The sequence below is a fragment of the Neophocaena asiaeorientalis genome, unplaced genomic scaffold, assembly GCF_003031525.2.
Source record: "Neophocaena asiaeorientalis asiaeorientalis breed wild unplaced genomic scaffold, Neophocaena_asiaeorientalis_V1.1 scaffold177, whole genome shotgun sequence".
Taxonomy (NCBI): Eukaryota; Metazoa; Chordata; class Mammalia; order Artiodactyla; family Phocoenidae; genus Neophocaena; species Neophocaena asiaeorientalis.
In genome coordinates, this window is record NW_020172779.1 from 8,994,463 (window position 1) to 9,014,043 (window position 19,581).

Consider the following 19,581-nt stretch of genomic DNA (forward strand, 5'->3'; position numbering starts at 1 on the left):
GTACATTGCAAGATGCTTAGCAGGATCCCTGACCTCTATTCACCAGATGTCAGGAACATTCACAGATGCCACTGGACGTGACAAAATGTCTCCAGACACTGCCAGATGGCTCCTACAGGGCAAAGTCACCCCCAGTTAAGAACCACTGCCTTAGAGGAATGTCTGAGAAACTGATTTCTTCTAGGGAAGAAACAGTTATCTGAAGTTCTGCAATTTCTTCAGTATTACTTCACTTCAGTTTCAATTCTTCCATTCAGTGAAAGTAAAATTAAACATATTTTTATTTTGAAAATATCTTGCATAGAACATGTTAATAAAAGTGCCCATTTATACATTTCTCGAGCTATCAAGTCTGTCTGAAAATGTGCACAGAGACATCTGGAAAACCGTGTACCAAATATTATAATGGAATATTTCTGGGAGCTAAGATTTGGACCAATGTGCTGTTTTCTTGTTTGTACCTTCCTCCATGGCCATAGTTTTGTTTTGTTTTTTTTAAATAAGGGTCATGTATCATTTTTTTTTTTTTTTTTTTTTTTTTTTTTTTTTAAAAAAAGGTCACTTTTCATTTTTTTTTTTTTTGCGGTACGCAGGCCCCTCACTGTTGTGGCCTCTCCCGTTGCGGAGCACAGGCTCCGGACACGCAGGCTCAGCGGCCATGGCTCACGGGCCCAGCCGCTCCGCGGTATGTGGGATCCTCCCAGACCGGGGCACGAACCCGTGTCCCCTGCATCGGCAGGCGGACTCTCAACCGCTGCGCCACCAGGGCAGCCCCATGTATCATTTTTATAAAAACAATGAAGTCATTACATTAAAAAATTTAAGATCAAATTAGCATTTCTGGCAACAACAGCACCGTGAATTTACAATCCACCCAAACCCTGAAGTCTGTTTCGTGCATGCTGCTAGATCACAACCACCAATTCTGCATTTGGCCATTTGGGACCTGCTTGGCCCAACTGCAGGTGCTGGATTTATTCCTCCAAGTGGCAGTGTGCGCCCAACAGGACACCGAGCTGCACCAGGCCAGGGAAGCTGTCTGGCTGGCTACTGGCAGAAGTCCTTTGGCAGCTACATCTGAGCTACTGACACCAAAATCCATGCACAGGTCCTGTCATCATCTGCTAAACCACTTAGCCTCCATCCCATCTTTGTGCCCCAGGGGGTCTCTTCAACCCAAAAGCATAACTTTATTTGTGTTGAACGAAACGTTGTGAGGGCTCAGGCTACCTTTCTAGGCCCATCAAGACACTGTGGGGAATCTCAAGTATAGCACCTAATTAATATATTTACAATTTTCTTATCAAGTCCTGGTATGAACATGCCTTCTACATTTACATCCAAGTAATTAAGGGTAAAGGCTGAGATCAGAGTCCTCTGGCTGGTCACTAGAGATCTCTGTCCAGATGGAAATCAGTTAAGCATCCTTAAGAGCACAAGAGTGCAACTAACCAATCACAGCCTCAGCTAGGCATCCCTTCTCTTTCTGGTCCACAAGACAGTATGAGAAGCTTTATGAAAGGCCTGAGGATGTTCAGAGACACGGACCATCAACTTCTAGCCAAAGGAACCATCATCGCTCATCTGCACATAGGACACGAGAGCCAGGTCCTCCTCTCCCCAGCTGCAGCCACTCCCATCCACGGAACCCCTGAAGAAGGTCACTGAGATGATCCATAATATTTCTTAAGAAAAAGGTGAGGGGCTTCCCTGGTGGCTCAGTGGTTAAGAATCCGCCTGCCAATGCAGGGGACAGGGGTTCGAGCCCTGGTCCGGGAAGATCCCACACGCCGCGGAGCAACTAAGCCCGTGCACCGCAACTACTGAGCCTGCGCTCTAGAGCCCGCGAGCCACAACTACTGAAGCCAGCGTGCCCAGAGCCCGTGCTCCACAACGAGAAGCCACCGCAACGAGAAGCCTGCACACCGCAACGAAGAGTAGCCCCCCCGCTCGCCGCAACTAGAGAAAGCCCGCGTGCAGCAACGAAGACCCAATGCAGCCAAAAATAAATAAGCTAATTAAATTAAAAAAGAAAAAGGTGAGGCACATTCACTGAAAACACGCCAGAATGGCAAACGGCCTGTGCAGGGAGCCCCAAATCCTGAGTTCTAGCCACAGCCCTGGCAGTAAATTATGGGGGTAAGTCACTTGACCTCTCAGGCCAGTTTCTTATAATGATCAACCAAAAAAAAATGCATAATTCCATCACTGTTATTGAACACTGACATCACAGAACACTGAAAGAATGTTGGGAAGGAATAAGGAACACAAACTCCAGGGGCCCATCTCCTGGCTAGAATCCTAGCTCTCCCGTCTGCCATGGGACATCGGGCAGGTCATCCGACCTCTGCCTGGGTAAGTCACCACTGCCCAGGGCTGGTGTGAGGAAGAAATGAAGTCAGACATCTAAAGTGCTCAGAGCAGCGCCAGGCACTCAGTAAGTGTCCAGTGACCTTTGACAGGATTGATCCCAGCGTCTGCAGGCTCCCAGGAATCTCCTTCGGGATGCTGGGAGAGATGTTTAAAACTCTCAAGGTCAGATGGTCCACCCAGGCTGGGATCCCTCATTCTTAGTCCTAAGTACAGTTCGGACTGTGCATCTCACTATGAGTTCACCATAGTTAAAGCAGACACAGAGCATGGCAGTGGGACACACAGTGTCAGTCAATGTCTCTGCCGTTCCCAAGTACATGGCAGGTGGAGTACTTAAACCCCAGATGAATGTGCCTGAAAACAGCTGCTCAAACCACTTTAAAAACTACTTATCTGCCCCCACTGGGAGCCTCATTCCAGTCTTTACCAAATTAGCAACAAAAGGAGGGTCCCCGCTCCAGTTAGGGGGTACAGCACCCAGCTCTCTGCCTACGAACACCCACTCAGCCAGAAGAAGGCTGCCAACCGCAGCTCTCTCCCCACTTGATGATATCTGACAGTCTCTCAAAGAGTGTCAGGCCCACCTGTTTTAGGCAATATATAATTTAATGGATTCTTTAAAAAAAAAAAAAAAAAGAACTTCTAAGAACAGAAGACAAAAACCTCCTTGTTGAGAATTTTTTTTTTAAGTGTATAAATGTTATTAAAATTTAAAGGCAAGGTGATGTTGGGTTGTTTCAGATTTTTTTTTTTTTTAAAGTTTCTTTCAAGGAAAAACAAAAAGTTTCTACCCACCTGAAAGTTTTACTACAAAAATTCAAACGCTTGGAGGAAGTGAGGAAGGAGGGAGAAGGCACCCGTAGGAAGATAAAATGGTAACTGAGAGAAAAAGCACTGGGTCGTTCTAGACGACAAGGCTGGGCAAAGGGGAGCAGACTCAAATTTCAAAAGAAGTTTGCCAGTCGAGGCACTGTGTACACTGAGAATCCTTTCAGAAAGCAAGTCCGACGTGGTCCTTAATTTTCTAATCTGCACCGCCCACCAAGAAGTCCCAGAAAGCTGTCTCCTGGGGCTATGTGCCTGGCGGGCTCTATTCACCATGTATCCCCAGAGCTATGAGAAAGCCTCAACACAGACCCCACTGCGGAGTTCAACAGAGAACATGGAAGGGTTTCACAGCTTTCCAGACATACCAAAGTCAACGAAAATAAGACGCCCACTGAGCGCCTGGGCTCTGCCAAGTCCAAAGTCACAGGTGAAGGGAAACAGGCTCTCCTCCCTCTGGAACCCTCTGAATTTCTTTGGAGAGGCAGGCAGGGAGGTTGTGAAGCCCTGACAGTTTGTTGAGAATAGAACTCAGATCACACAGGGTTCTGGGAGAATGGAAGAGTTCCCCGTCAAAGCTGGTGTGTTTACAAGCACGTGGAGGGGCTTCCCTGGTGGCGCAGTGGTTGGGAGTCCGCCTGCTGATGCAGGGGACGCGGGTTCGTGCCCTGGTCCGGGAAGATCCCACATGCCGCGGAGCAGCTGGGCCCGTGAGCCATGGCCGCTGAGCCTGCGCATCTGGAGCCTGTGCGCCGCAACGGGAGGGGCCACAACAGTGAGAGGCCCGCGTACCGCAAAAAACAACAACAACAACAAAAACCCAGCAAGCACGTGGAGGGCTCTCTGCATCTAGCTGCCTGACCGTCTCCACTTCCCTACAGGGAGAGAGATGGGGATTCCCTGAAGACGTGCTCTAACTCCGCAGCCACCAGTCGGGGCGCCCACCACACAGCCCCTCCGAAGGCTGTTCTCTTATTCTAACCTCCAGGGGGATTCAGCGATCTGGAAAACTCCTACTCGGCCGTCACCACCCAGCTCAAATGTCACCTTTTGCAGAGTATCCTGGGACCCACCTGCTTCCTTCATATCACGCAGTTGGCCGTCTCTGAGCCCGAGTCTCCCCCGCTGAACTGTGGGCTCGAGGACAGAAAAATGGAGGGAGGAAGGAAAAGCATTTCTGATAAGAGGAACAAAGACAGGGAAGCAGAAACAGCACAAGTGGGCTCCTCCAAGGGACACCGGAGTGGCGCATTTATGCTGGGAGAAGCAGGAGATGGAAGGATGGACAAGGGGACCATGGGCGGCCATCCAGGACAAGATCCAGGGTTGAACTACAAACGGGGCCTTCATCCAGATGGCGAGTGACATAAATCCCAAACCAGCATGGTGACAAGAGAAGCTGGCTACCGCATCACATACCTGACGGCAGCCTGGTCCCTTGGGGAGTGGGGAGGAGAATGAAGTTATTCTCTTACTTCTGACAGAAAAAGACCATCTGATCTCCGTCGACTCCCCAAGAGTTTGGTGGCCACCTAAGCAAACATGCAAGCGGGCTGCCCTGCCTACCCTCAAGGTTGAGCTCCAAGAACACCCCCGAGTTCCTGTCCTCTCCTCTGCTTTCCCCACAGCCAGATGGCTGGGCAGGCCACTTGCCTAACCCGAGTACAGGGCTCAGCCAGTGGTCATGCTGACTGGGGGCTCTGTTTTGCTTTGCTTTGTTTTGTATTAACCAGAGGCCTGGGATGGCATCCCCCACACGGCACAGCAGAATAAACTGCGCGTAACTCATCAGCCCGGCTGGTTAACGATGCCCCATAAATAATGCAGCAACTGCCTCTCCCAGCCCCGCCGCTGTGACAGCAGAACCTCGGGGCACAGCTGAGGGAATCAGACACCGTGCTGCCACCTGGGGAACAGAGAGGAGCCGGGAGCCTTGGTGAGAGAAGGGACCGTCTGAGAGGAGCCAGAGACTGGAGGGGACTCTCACGAGGAGGCAGAATTCGGCTCAGCTGAGAATGAAACAGGGACCAGCGGGGACAGGCCATAGGGAGTCGGGTTCCAGCTCAAAAGTTCCAGACAGAGGCTGGCTCACCAGTGGTTATGGCTGATGAGAATCCAAGTCTTGGATATACGAGTGGACAGGTCATCTCCCAAGCCCTTCTTTTCACCTTGACAAGCATCGCTGTCACCACCATCATCATTAAGCATCACCAAGTTCTAAATGGTTGCTAGATGCCCGATACATAGATCAGCATTTCCCCAATGTTAACTTTCATATCCATCACCTGGGGATCTTGCAAAAATGCAGGTTCTGATTCCCTTGGTCTGAGGTGGGGCCTGGATGTTGCATGTTTAATCTGAGTAAGGCCGAGGCTGCTGGTCCACAGGCCACACTCGGAGGAGCACAGCTTGATACACACACTTATTACCTGTTCACAAAAACCCAATGAGGCGGGTGCTCCTAATTATCTCACAGCTGAAGAAACCAAGGACCAGGAAGGTTGCATCCTAGGGGTCTAGGCTGAAACTTGATCCTAAATCTGCCTGACTTTGTGGCCCAAGCGCTGCCCTGATTCTGCTAAGTGCAAGCAGCAAGATGCACAGACCCAGCCTCCCGGCCCAGCCCCAGGGCTGCAGAAAGCCACTCAGTAGGCAGGCTGGGTCCTGCTTTATACTGGGTTCAGTAGGAGCCCAGACAAAGTAAAGTGGAGACCAAGGGCTCCAAACACATAACCCCCGATTACAACCACAAAGGCCCTGGACAAGCTGTAACGTCGACCCAGGAATGGTCAAGATTCTCCACCATGTGAAAAAGAAAACACAAAACAAAGAAAAGCTCTTTGTGCAAAAAACGTCTGATAGAAATGCACGGGAAATGTTCATTCACCACCATTAGCAGTGTGATTATGGATAATTCTGTTAAGTCTTCAGGTTTCCTGTGGATACTAGAACTGATCTGCTTCTCCCAGGAGGTTGGAGAGCCTGTCTGGAGCATCTCTATAGGCTGCTGCCACCACCCCTGCCACCGGGTCTCTCCCCAGGGTGGGTGTGAGGAACGCAGTCCATATCATCCCTCTCCTTCTTCTTCTAGGGACACCCCTTAGTGACCTCAGGCTTTAGGGAAACGAAAAGCAAAGCTTCAAGAGGAAGTTTCTGACCAAAGCAGGAGTGCCTCTGGACTCCATGCTTCTTGAAGCACAAGGCAGGAATGTGCAGCTTCCAGAAGTGGGTGCCTGTCACAGCTTTGTCCCCAAAGCCATCCTTCCCCACCCCATCCTACAAGATGAAGGGCTCCCAAGATCCTCTGATGAAAGGCGCTGCGTAAGCCCATCCATCATCAAAACCATTCCTGGGCTTTTATTTTCTGATTGGGGCTTGCCTAATCCACTAATTATCCCTGTCCATCAAGTGGATGGCAGCCACTCGGATAATCAGTGGTTGCCTCCTTGCACGCCCACCCTCACCCACCTACTCAAGCTCACCAGCAATAAATATGCCTGTGAAAAGGACCTTACAGCTCTGTGCACACTTCGTGGGCACTGCCACCTTCCACTAAACAGATTTCCCCTTCCACTGAACTCCACAAGCCCCAATTCCCAGCCGGGCTATTAGGAATGACACCTGGGTGGGTACCACAAAAAAGGGCCGTGTTTGTTACTTCTATAGTCATTGCCCTTTTTTAGTGTCAATCCACGGAATGTCCTTCTCTTTGCCTGGATAGAGGGCCCTGATGGGCAGTCTAATCCAGTGTCTAAAAGGATCAGTGTGGTCTAGTGGGTTGAGTCAGGCTGCCCAACTTCAGATCTCCCCACTGGAGACCTAAGTGACTCAGTTATCCATTGCTGCTCTGTCTTCATCTGTAAATGATAGCCCCGGTAGTTCCCACCTCAAAGGATGTTAACGAGAGTAAGTGAAAGAATACGAGGGCATAGAAGGATGACTAGCACTTAGAAACTTAGAACTCCAGAAATGCCAGCAACTGCTATTTTAGTGAGTCAACATACAAGGCCAGCCACCCTGACTGGGACATTTAATGAGCACCTACTATGCACAGGCACCGGGCCGGGGGCGGGGGGGGGGGGTGTTAAAACAGGCCAGAGTGTTGAGGAATGCTGCTGTGTAAGCCACCAATCCCAAAGCCTTTGGAGGGCGCCACACTCCAGATATAAAGCACTGGAAGGTGGGGTTGGTGCAAATTTCTGGAGGGGGGTGATTCCTCACCGAGGTCTTAAAGGACAAAAGGGAATTTTCTGGGCCAAGAGGAAGGAAAGAAAGGACAGGAGGAAGCATTCCCTGCAGAAGAAAGAGAATTAGCAAAGGATAGGAAGTATAGAAGACTATGCTACATTCAGACATGAGAGTCATTCTGTTCACCTGGAACACATCCAGGGAAGGTGTGATCTGGGGGGCGGGGACAGGGTGGGAGGAGCAGGGAGATCCTTCCTACTCACTTCCTGAGCTGCAGAGGAGGCTCTTGGTGGCTCAGGGGGGCCCAAGAGCCACCCCCACTTCTACTTACTCATGGTACACTCCCAGCACCACCTCCCAGAGACTCACCACCGGGGAATGTCTGTTAAACCTGCAGACGCCTGAGCCCCGCCCCAGGTCTGCACAATCAGAATCTCTGCGGGTGGGACCCAGGGGTCTGCATTTAACACATTCCCCAGGGGACACTCATGCTCTGATGGCTAAAGTCGCATACAGATTTGAGAATTATCACTCTAGATAAGATGCCACATCCCTCTGAAGTCTTGGATGCTGTGGTGTCAGCAACTTCTCAGTCCTGATGTTCAGACCTTGCTCCTTCAGAAGTAATCCCTGGGGATAAGCACCTGCACATGGGAATGTGAACTCATACACATTTTCTGAAAGGCATCTGGCAATGGGTTTCAAGAGCCATGAAAGTATGTACCTTTGACCCAGGATAAATCCTTCTGGGGAAACCACCAGTGTCAATCAACGTGCAGCTACAAGGATATATTCACTGGAGGGCTGCTTATAATTAGTGAAAAACGGGACACAGCCTAATCACAAATCAGTATGTAACTGGCTCCCACCTCAGGGCCTTTGCACATGCTCTTCGCTTGCCTGGAACATTCATTATTTCTCTAATATCCACATACTTCATAAGCTGTTGCTCAAATGTCACCTTCTCTGTGAAGCCTTCCCTATTTAAAAACTGCCACACTGGGTCTGCTTTATTTTTTCCCATTGCACATATCCTTCTAAAATATAACACAATTGACGTATTCAGTTTGTCTGTCCCAGACCCCCACCCCCTCTCCACTAGAATGTAAGTTCCAAGAGGGCAGAGATCTGTGTCCATTTTATTTACTGCTGTGTCCCCAGCACTTAACACAGAACCTGGCACACGGCAGGTCCTCAAATGTGTGTCAACTAAATGAATTAACTACAAACAAACAAAACAATGGACCACCACACAGCCATTAAAACGGACCTGGCTTCTAATTACACGCACAGAAAGCACAAGTGAAAAGCTAAGTGTTGAAAGAAACTTCTGGCAGGGCACAGGCCGCAAGAGCCTTCATCTAAAACATGTGTCCATAACCCACTTTGTAATCAAGTGGTTATGGGTGACTTTTATTTTTTACTTGCCTGAGGTTTTAGTTTTCCTTTCATTAACTTTCTATTACTTACATAATCTTGGAGAAGTAATCCCTCATGAAATGCTCTCAAAACATTTGCTAACGCTTTATGCTAAATGTAGAGGAAAGCTCTCTCCTTGGTGATTTAATTAGGGTGTCCCTAATTAAGGCCAGCACAACATCAAAGAGGCCAGGTTCCAGGGGATCCTTGCTTCAGGTCTACTCCCGGTTGCAAGACGATGCCCCTCCCCCAGCAGCAGCTCAGAGCCTCCCAGTGCCCGGACGCCAAGGGCCTGGCCATCAGCTAGCTACTCCTGGCCCTGCTCCCCGCTACTTGCTTCCTATTGGGGTGCTTCATCCAATTATCCAGGCCCCAGATCACATCCTGCTGGAGAGCTGGCTTTGAAGGTTCAGTAAACAATCACTTCAAAACAAAGAGGGACCATTAAACCAAACTCAAAGACTTCCTTAATGGCCTCCTCCTCAGCTGCCGGAGCTGCCGGCCGAGCTGGGGCAAGCCGAGCCTCAGAAGCGAAACTGAGGTCTCCCTGTGAACTAATCTCAAAGCCTTTCCAGACTCCTACTGCACACAGCCCCCTTTCCTGAGGTGCAATCGTGTGGGTTGCAGAGCCATTACTGGGGCGACCCTGACAGAGGGGGTTTCTCCAGCAAAACAAACATGTGTCATGTGGTTGTCACCTCGGACAACTGTGTCAGACCCTTGGGAACCACACCCCGCCTGCCCCCCACATACTTTCCTCTGCTGACGAATCAGCGGCCCCCGGCTGAGTCCACCGCCCAACAACTTCATGTCGTTGGCGGGTCCAACTCCTCTTGAAATAAAGGGAGGCCTCCTGGGCCTCCTGAAGCAGCTCAGAGGACAGCCTAGATTTTTCTTGCTTTTTCTGGTTCCTCCTGAGTCCTAAAGCTATAGGTAGAATAATCTTCAAAGTAATTGATAACATACACCCATTATGGAATCTGAAAAGGAAATCCTAAAATGCTGTGAGAGACAGCTCAGCACTGTGGATTAAGGGTACAGACTCCGGAGCCAGACTACCTGGGCTCAACTCCCAGTTGTACCTCTTGATAGTTGTAAGATGGGGGCAAATGGCTTAACCGTTCTGCACCTCAGTTTCCCCATCTGCAAAATGGGAATTATAGCAGTAATTCCCTCACTGTTAGATGGACTAGTATTGAATAACTACCTCATTGGGTTGTTAGGATTAAGAGTCTTTGTGAAGCACTAGAATAGTGCCTGGTTGTACCATAAAAATGCTTGTTAAGTAAGTAAAATAAAACTCAGGTCTCAGCTTGGGGGTCACCTGTATCAAAAGCCTCCCCCTGATTCTGTCTTCCTACTCCAAATGAGAATCAGAGGCCTTCCCCAGGCCCCCCTCAAACTCTTGTGCTGACATCTATCATGGCACAGATCACACAGATTTCTAGTTACTTGTCTCTTCCTCCTGTAGACTAAACAATTTTCGGGCAAGGTCATAGATGTATCTCTACCCCCCAGCAGTGCCTGGCCCAGAGCAGTCATCATATTTGTTGAGTATGTATACTGTGTTCTCTCAAATTATTTACACGCTGAAAGCTGAAAAGTGTTTCACTCTTGTCTATTGCATTCTCAAAGCGAAGATATAGGTTTCTTATATTTTCTGAAACATCTGAGTGTCGCTGTCAGCAGGGTACTCTGCTGGAAATTACTAGGTTGGCTCCGATAGATACATAAGAGAGTTTTATTCAGCATTCATTTTGTGCTAAGCCCTTTACATATATTTTCTCTTTTAATCCTCCACAACTTTAATAGAAGAGTATTACTCTACCCATTTTACAGGTAAGAAAATTAAGTGTCAAGGAACAAGAGTAACTTGCCCAGAGTAATAGAGCTAGGAAGTGGCAGAGCCAGGCTTCAAAGCCCAAGGGCAACCACTTAAGGTAGAATGTAGTAAGTACTAGGTAGAATCAACATGAACTTGGAAAAATGCCCAAGGGCCTCTGACCTGGTAGGCAGATGAGGGTCCAGAAATGAGGTAACTTTCTGGTGAGGCCTTGAAGGATGAGAAAGATTTCGATAATGCCGAAAACGGCACAGAAGCTCTTCCAAGCGGGACAAACAGCAAGAAAGAGGAGCACAGGATGTGTTCAAAGAAGCCAGGGAATCCAGGCGGGGAGACACTGGGCACAGAGCAGGTCACTCTGCTGGGCCAAGTCACAGGTGGTCCCCAAGGCCTGGGTAAGACAGGTGGGCCATATTCAGCAAGTAGGCAGGTAGGAAGAACCCAAATATGGCCAAGTCTTGGGAAGGGACAGAAGCCAGTACGAAGCTGCTGCTAAAAGGCAGACTAGAGGCAAATGAGGCACTTCTCTGGTAGTCACTCTGGAAAAAGAAGGGGCGACTCAAACAAGGTGAACAGAAAAAGATGGCCCTTATGAAGCAACTCAGTCTCCCCTTACACTGGTGTAAACATCTCTAAACGGTTTTTTTCTTTTACGCATTAAATTAAAGGCCCTGAGGACCTCCGCCAGGTACACAGCCCTTCCCTGCCTTTATATACAGACAGAGGGTTTGCAAACAGAGAAATGGCAATAGGCCCTGCTGAGCCAGATGAGGTTATAATGAACTCAGGAGTGATGTACTCAGCAAGAAAAAAAAAACTAAACTTCTCCATTTCCTGCAACTTCACTGCAAGCTCTAAATACAGCTCAGTAAAGGGTGGGGTCATGTTTGCCCTAAGAAGTGGTGGAGATAATTACTGATTTCAAAACTTCAGAATACTTCATTCCCAAATCTGCAAGACAGAAAACAGCAGCAGCTAACATCTGAGTGCATGTACGCCAGGCACTGTGTGAAACCCTTTACAAGTACGATCTCATTTCAGAATCCCCCCCAACAACCCTATAAGATGGGTACTTTATGAGACCCATTTTACAGAAAAGGAAAATGAGGCTCAGAGAGATGAAGAAATTTGCCCACAGGATTTAAGACCAGACCTCTCTGACTCCAAGGTCAGCAATAGCTCCAGAATTTCTACAGGAGGGGTTTAGGGGCAGTGATGTGGCCAGGAGGAAACAGAATGTGGGCAGGAAGCCGTGTTGCCAAGCAAGCACACTGTTTTTACTTAGGTGGTATGTTATAGATCTGCACTGTCCGATACGTAGCCACTAGTCACATATGACTGTTTAAACTTAAACAAATTACAAGTAAATAAAATTTAAAAATCAGCTCCTCGGTTGCACTAGCCACACGTCAAGTGCTCAAAAGTCACATGTGGCTAGTGGCTAATATATCTGACAATTTCCATGACTGTAGAAAATCATGCTGGACAGGACTATTACAGATCAACGAAAAACAGCCAAGGATTCTAAAGATGCTTTTTCTGTTGTTATTTTCCAATGTGTTCACTTTAACGTTGTTTCACTATAAATTTATTCTTATTTTTAGTAACTGTAGTAAATACACATAAAATTTACCATCCTGAAGCCCAGTAGCGTTAAGCATATTCTCATTGCTGTGTGACCACGTACAGATGCTTTTACTCAGACTTAGGCAAGATTGAGAAAACACGCTGAGGGTGCTTAAACTGCGTATAGCTGGGGGTGCTTTTAAAAATCCTAATGTCCAGGATGTACTCCAGAAGCACTGAATCAGGCCCTCTGAGGAATTAGGGTCCAGGCATCAGCGTCTTATGGCTCCCAGGGAATCCAATGTGCTCATCCCTGTGACCATGCCCATTCTACCAAAATGGGCACACCTGCCCAGAACTGCCTCTTCCTCCTCCAGCCAGAACCCCCTCCTCCGGGACCCTGGAGACCCCTGTCTGTGGGAGGTGGCAGGGAAGGGAGGCCCAGGCAAAACCTTCCGTCCACCAAACCCGTCATCCACCTCCAGGATTCGGGAGGCGGCTGGTGCTGACCAAGCTAATACTTTCACTACTGTCCAAATTCTTTGAGGGGAAGCAAATAAAAAGACACACAGCTCAAAAGGCACCCCACTGATTTTTTTTCCACCCACTTAAACTAGACAGGAAAAGAAAAACCACTTAGAAACTATGACCAAGGCATATATGCCAAGAAATCAGCACGGAAAGGAGGTTTTTTGGCAATTCCATCAACTTCCCCAAACACAATCTTGCAATGGTTCGACTGACTCAACCCAACTCGAGGGTGACCGGGAAATAATTAAATACGGAAAGCCCTTTTACAAGAGTGTTCCAGGGCTGGACATAATATGAGTTCAAGGCAAGGAGTTCTCTTTGAGGAGTAACTGAACTCCGGGTGAATTTGTTTAATTCATATAATTAAGGGGACCGATGGGCATAGTCGCCCAACCTTAGGGACCAATGGGCTCCCCAGACACATAAAGGCAGCCCTCTGGCCAGTCACGGAGAAGACTGCAGGTGCTTTGTATGGGGACAAGGACAGAAGCCAAGGATGGAGGTGACTTTCCTCTCTGCGCACCCAGGGGAAGGAGAGGAGAGGGGAAAGGCAGGTTGTCTGTCAGAGAAGATTGGTAAGTGGGAGAAGGAAGGAAGCCACAATACGTCGATACATCACAAATTAAACCATTTCCACAAAAGTGACAGCCAGATGGGAGCTGTGCACCACCCCCACCCCCAGAGTTCTCCCAGCATCTCAGCTCAGGCTCACACCTCCAGGCTGCAGGCACAGAGATGTGACCTTGATTCCTTCCTTGGGCCTCCTGCAAGACTCAGGCAAGTGAAATGCTGTGGAAATAAATCCACAGCCCCCTCTCTACCTTAGGCATGCTCTAAAGAGCTCCAGCTTTAAGGTCAAATAAACCAAGATCTGAATGCCAGCCCACCTCACCACGGCATTAAACAAATTACCGACTCCAAGCCTCAGTGTTCTCATCTGTAAAGTGGGGATGATGGTGAGGATGACGGGAAATCCTGGCACCCAGTAGATTCTCACCGAGTCCCTTGCTGCCCCCTGTTCACTACATGCAATGATTACAGAGCACCTACCACAGACCAGGTGGCACCAAGAGCATCTTAAATTGGGAAGCGGCAGACGACACAGCCCCATGCCAAGGTCTTCCCTAGGCCAAGAGGTGGGAAACATTAATAATGGGTGGGCTGCTCTGGAATCTACGCCGGGTGGATTTTGCTTTTGCTTTTGGAGGGGGGCTGTATATGCATATGTGTATATGTGTGTTGCGTGCGCACACATGTGCGCGCACACAACACACACTCAGATGCAACCTTCTGCATTCTCCAGCTCATTCGAGGGAGAACCTTGGCAGTCAAATACAATGGGCTTCCTCAATGCTCATCCAATTAATTTATTCCATTTGTCTCTCTGGTTTGCTACTTAATAAGGCCGAATCGGCAGTGCAATCTGCAATCTGAGTTAAACGGCTTCAGGCATCGGTCGGCTCCCTTTCAGGAGTCCCAAATGCGTATTGTCTGCTGTCCTAGGCAGCTGAATCTGTCCTTTGGCTTTTTTTTTTTTTTTGGTTCAGGGAGAGGTATTTCTTTGTTTTTGCAAAGGTGTGGGTTTTGCAAAGGTGTGGGTTTTAGGGGAAAGTGTCCTGAAGGCAGTTCCAAGAAGTAATGGCAAACTCAAAATGATCTCATTTTTCCATACCCGATATAAACATCTAAATGGTCTTGCTACAGAAGGATCTGGCCAGCTCTTGACCGTCCCTAGGAAGATGGAAAAAGCCTAGATGAAAATAATAGATAAAGCACCTAATGGATCAACAGTTTCAACCTTTTCACCCTCCAAGCATTTTAACAACCTCAGGTGAGCTGGCCAAATGGGCAGGCATTGTTTTCACTTCTTCCTTTTCCCTCCCCCAAGAGGCAAAAGAGTTCTGAGGCCAAGAGGTCAGCAGCAGAGTGTGGGTGGGACATACTTGTGCTAAAAACTTGTTCACTGTTTCTCTGAAATTCAAATTTAACCAGGAATCCTGTATCTTGACTTGCTGATATCAAGCTCGGTGCTTGCAATGTCACTGATGCTCAATCAATACTGTAGGATTATGAGTTCACGTTACTCTCATAAAGAACTAGGTGATAGCTGAACCGGGCAAAATTCAAACTCAGCCTACCTTCCATGCAAACCGTGACTGCGAATGACCTTCTCTCTCCATCTGGGGCATTACCAACTAGGATCTCAGAACGTAAACGTTCACAGCATCAAACAACAATTTGGTTAAATATGACGTACGAGGGATTTTCCCCACAGAGACACTCAAGCCAAGACCAAAAAAAATGACTTCTTCCCAAACCTCGACGACAAGATTTGCACCTAAAAGCCCCCAAAGATTGATCTACAGAGAATAGGCCCTAAACCTCTCAACAGGCACCATTCTGGGCAGTTCCCTGCCACTGGTTTTATGACATCTTCACTTCTCCTTCTTCTCCCACAGGCCTAAACTGAGGAAGCTGTAAAAGCCTGGACAAACACAGCCATTTGCTAAGAGAAAAGGCAACATGGGGCCCATCTGTACTTTACAAGGGCTTTGCTTGTCTACCTTTGTGTGTCACCGTTTACAGAGCAGCCTGCCTCCCTCAGAGCACCTGGCCACTGGCGGAGGCCTTGGCTGGGTTTTCGCTATCTTCCTAGAGAAAACACTTTTTTTTTTTTTTTTGAAAAGTCAAAAGGAAGGCCTGCAGGGGCTGACGGATGTCCCTCCCCAGGCTGGACTACCAGCCCTTCCTTCATGACTGCCATATTGAATTGAACTGGACAAGCAACTCTCCAAGGGGAGCCCTTGTGGATCGCTAGTTCCTCACAGTCCAGCAAAAGGCCTTCCACACAGCAGGCCCTCAATAAACACCGAGGAAGTGAACCTCTTGTCTGACAGACACCCCAGAGCCAAAGCAAAACAGTAGAGGTGAAAAACAACCCTGAAATCATTATCCAGTGCTGGATCCACTGCCCACATTCTTGATCTTGTGATAAGTAAGGAAAAATATCATGACATGTCTTTGAACCACAAAAGATTTCCATGGAATTCAAGAAGTCCCTTAAGCAGGTCTAATTTTAGGTAGAACTTAGGAGAGAGGATACTGGTGGCAAACAGAGGTGGGGGGCAGTGGAGGAAAACTGAACAAGGCCCCTATTCTGCTCGGCACAGGTGCTGGTAACAGGACACCCCTGCCTCAAGTGAGACGTGGGGTGGAGAATTCAAGGTGTGCTTGGGTATTTTTTTCACCCCCCAGTCACATTATACAACCCCGAACACACTCTCCAACCCAGTACAAAGTTCTCCCTGCATCAGGCCCAATGCAGCTCCTGACATGCTGATTCTTGAGCAACAAGGCTGAGGAAAATATTTGATTTTAGCGTCCAACTATTTTTTTTTAAACTAAGTTAGTTATTAAAAGAAGACAGACATCTACAGGCTGAGCTGCCCTCAAGTTTGGCCAGGGTCTCCTGGTCTTAAAAGTTCTCCAAACATCACTGAATTCTACATGCTGGTTCAATTACTTAACTAAAAAAATTTAAAAATACAAATATCAAATCAGCATGTCGTACACCCGAAACTAATGTTATATATTCATTACAGCTCAAGTTTTAAAAAAGAAAAAGTAATGGCACAAATCTGCTGTTTGAAGCATTAGCCTGTCTTTCCCGGGACTTGGAGAGAAATTCCAAAAAGATTCCAGGATCTCCTTAACACAGTCAACAGTGTTTAAACATCAAAAGTCAGTCATCTGGCCTTCCACAGTCACTTCCAAGCTACTGTCCCCTAAACAAACTGGCGATGGGCCCTTGCCTCCAGCCACATGAATCCCTAGTCTCCCCTTCCCTTTGGGACCAGCTCACTCCAGACAACCTGATTTATGCGGACGGCGGAAGGGCAGCCAGTAAGCGATTTTGCACACCACCATTCATTAGCGACCACCAGAGTAGGATGGAAGAAAGGAAAAAACTACAGGGTTTTCCCTCATCAAGGAATCAATAAGTTATTTAACAGCTGTTGCAGGATCCCAATGGAAGAAAAGTGAGGGTTTCTTCACTGCACCCGACCCCCTGAAAAGGATAAAACACACACCCTGACAGCCCAGGACTTAGCCAGATGAAAGATAGTTAGAAGAATGCACAAAGAATCCTCTCCAGCTTTTCCATGTCTTGAGGTTCTTTGGTTTGGGAAGATGGATGGTGCCAGGCCTTGAAATTACTCCATTTTTTGTTGTTTTCTTTTTTTTTTTTTCTCCAAAGAGGAAATTGACTCCCTTCCTGTGCTGCTGTACATTTTGGAGAATCAAATGCTACTTTTAAAAAAAAAAGTTTTCCTTACCCTTCCCCCCGCCCCCCGACTCCAATAACACTTCTGAGCAAATAACCTGAAAATGTTCTCAAGATGGCATTCCAAATGGGTTTCCAACATTTACATGTGTCCTTCATAGCAAAAGGGAACCAAAGGCGTCATAAACCTATCATGGGAGTTCAAGGAAGTGAAAAGGAGGATAAGCAGGTCCTTAGAAAGACAGCCCATTTCAGATATTAAAAATTGACTTTTGTTGCTGGTAACTCCATGCATAAGCATACTATACACTGCTTATCCTAAACGCCCAAATTTTTTAATTCCCTTTTAAAATGTCACTGCCATCTACTCCATGAAGAAGCCTTTTAAAAAGAAAACTCCACGAAAACACTGTCTTAGGCATAAACAATCTTGGAAATTAGACACCGCCCCTCTCTTTTTCCTTCTTATCTCTCTATTCCCCAAAAGTCTGAAATTCTGCAGACCCCAAAGCATGTTTTCATCTTCCACTCCACTTCGCTTTTAAAATCTCTGACTGCCAAAACAAAATAAACCTTTAAAATAAATGTCTTCCCAACAGGATGTTGAACAAACCCAACTCAATTCAAAGGGAAAGAACTCATGAACCACAAACTATAGATCCAGCACTAAAAGGGCATTAAATAAGTATTTTTAACTGGAATCTTGGGGAGGGAGAAGCATGCCACCTTAGCACCCACAAATCCCCCAGGCAGAAAGTGCTGCAGGACAGTCCCAGGATGGCAGGTAGAAAGCATTAGGGCCTACCTTCAAGTGAGTTACTTTCTGAAGGGCTTTGGGTTCAAACCTGTAAATTGGAAGAACTGAGCCTAGATTCTGGATTCAGGAACAAAGAGCGAGGAAAAAACTCCAGATGTGAACACTCTGGGACTGCAGTGGGTCGATGGGTTAGGTCACTGGGTTCTTGTTACTACAGAGGGACTGGAAACATCCATTTCTCCCCTCCAAAAAAACACAAGCAGCTCTCCCAACCCATCTCGAATTCTTCCCCTGGTGATCAGAATACACGTGTGCCTCAAACCAAATCCTGTTTGATTATAAGGCCTATAGAATTTCAGTTAACAAGAAAGACCCCAGAGTCTACAGAGGGAACACCGAGCTTTGTCTCAAAAGAGCACTTCAATTATTCAATGTGGATTGGGGGCAAAGGAATGAAAGGGCTGTCTTTGAACAGGGAATAATCCATCTAATTCCAAGGGGTTGGATTAGAGGCATTCCTAGGCAAGCAGGGTCCCGCTGAAGATAAGGCTACACAGATGTCAATTTCTGACAAAAGGCACAGGCTCTGGATAGGGATTTCAAAATGGACAAGACCAGGACGGAGGCACCTGGGAAAAAGTTCACCCCGGGTGAGGTGGCAGCTGGTTCTAAGAGGGGGAAACAGGCCATGACAGCTGAGCATTCCTTCCCAAAGTCCATCTCCGAGGCCGAACCCTCTCCAAATCTTACACTTCAACAGACAAAAGCTCCCGCAGGCGCCGAGGCAGCGGCTGAAGAGGGGCTGTCCACACCCACCCGCTGCACAGCTTTCCAAACCTGCCCACTCGTTTTGGAAGCCGAGCTTTCAATTAAACACCACCTCCCCGGATCTGTTGAGGCAAACTGGGGCTGGGCTACAGCCAAAGAGAAGCTCCCTAAATACACATGAAAAAAAATCCCCCCACCGCCCCCAATTCCCACCTCCAGCCAGCTCGCTCGTATACATTTCCTTTGGATTAGTAACACAGGGCCCTGGTCTATCTCTGTGCACAGAAAATCCACATCCAAGGATCAGGTTATCCCCAGTCCCACCCTTCGCAGGAAAATGCCAGGGTGTTGTTCCCCGCCCCCATCACACACACGCGCGCCCGCGCGCGGTCGGACACACACACTGAGTCTCCACAATCCTTCCAAGAGAAAACCTGGAGTCTGTTTGTGCTGGGTGTCTAGGTGATACAGTTGTTTAAGGTGCCCCAGTCTGGACCTCAGGCTGGGAGCCTCAGCCAGGGGAAGTGGGGTCCCCGCAAAACTGCTCTGGGAACAACTTCTCCGAGCCCCGGGGGAGGGCCGAGGGGAGGCACGCACTCCTTCGCCAGCTTTGGAAGAGCCTAATTAATACCTAATTTGCTCAGATCTCCCCCAGGTGGACCTGAAAGCCAACAAGGGAGAGGGAGGTCCCTCCCAGTCTCTCGAGTCGGGGGGCTCCTTCCCACGGCTGGGAAGAGCCCCTGCCCTGTACCCCAGGGAATCAGATGTCCGCCCAGGCATCCAGACTCCGCGGGTCGCGGACACTCCGTCCAGCGACAGACAATGGAAAACTTGGAGCCGGGGCCCTGGGCCCCCAGGGAAACGAGACGGTGCCGTCCCCTGGGACAATGAGCGGGGAGAGGTCAGGAGGCATCATATACCCCCAGAAAAGCCGCCCGCCCGGTGACCCAGCAGAGCCCGGAGCGGCGCCCCGGTGAGCAGGTGACACCCGGGCCGGAGCGCTGCCGCAGGTGGCCGGAGGCCACG

At 48.4% G+C, this 19,581-nt stretch overlaps 1 protein-coding gene across 7 annotated transcripts in view; it reads right to left on the bottom strand.

The window, feature by feature from the left end:
• The window catches only part of MTSS1 (MTSS I-BAR domain containing 1), a 158,702-nt gene that overhangs the window by 138,394 nt on the left and 727 nt on the right, over positions 1 to 19,581 (bottom strand). The window lies entirely within an intron of this gene.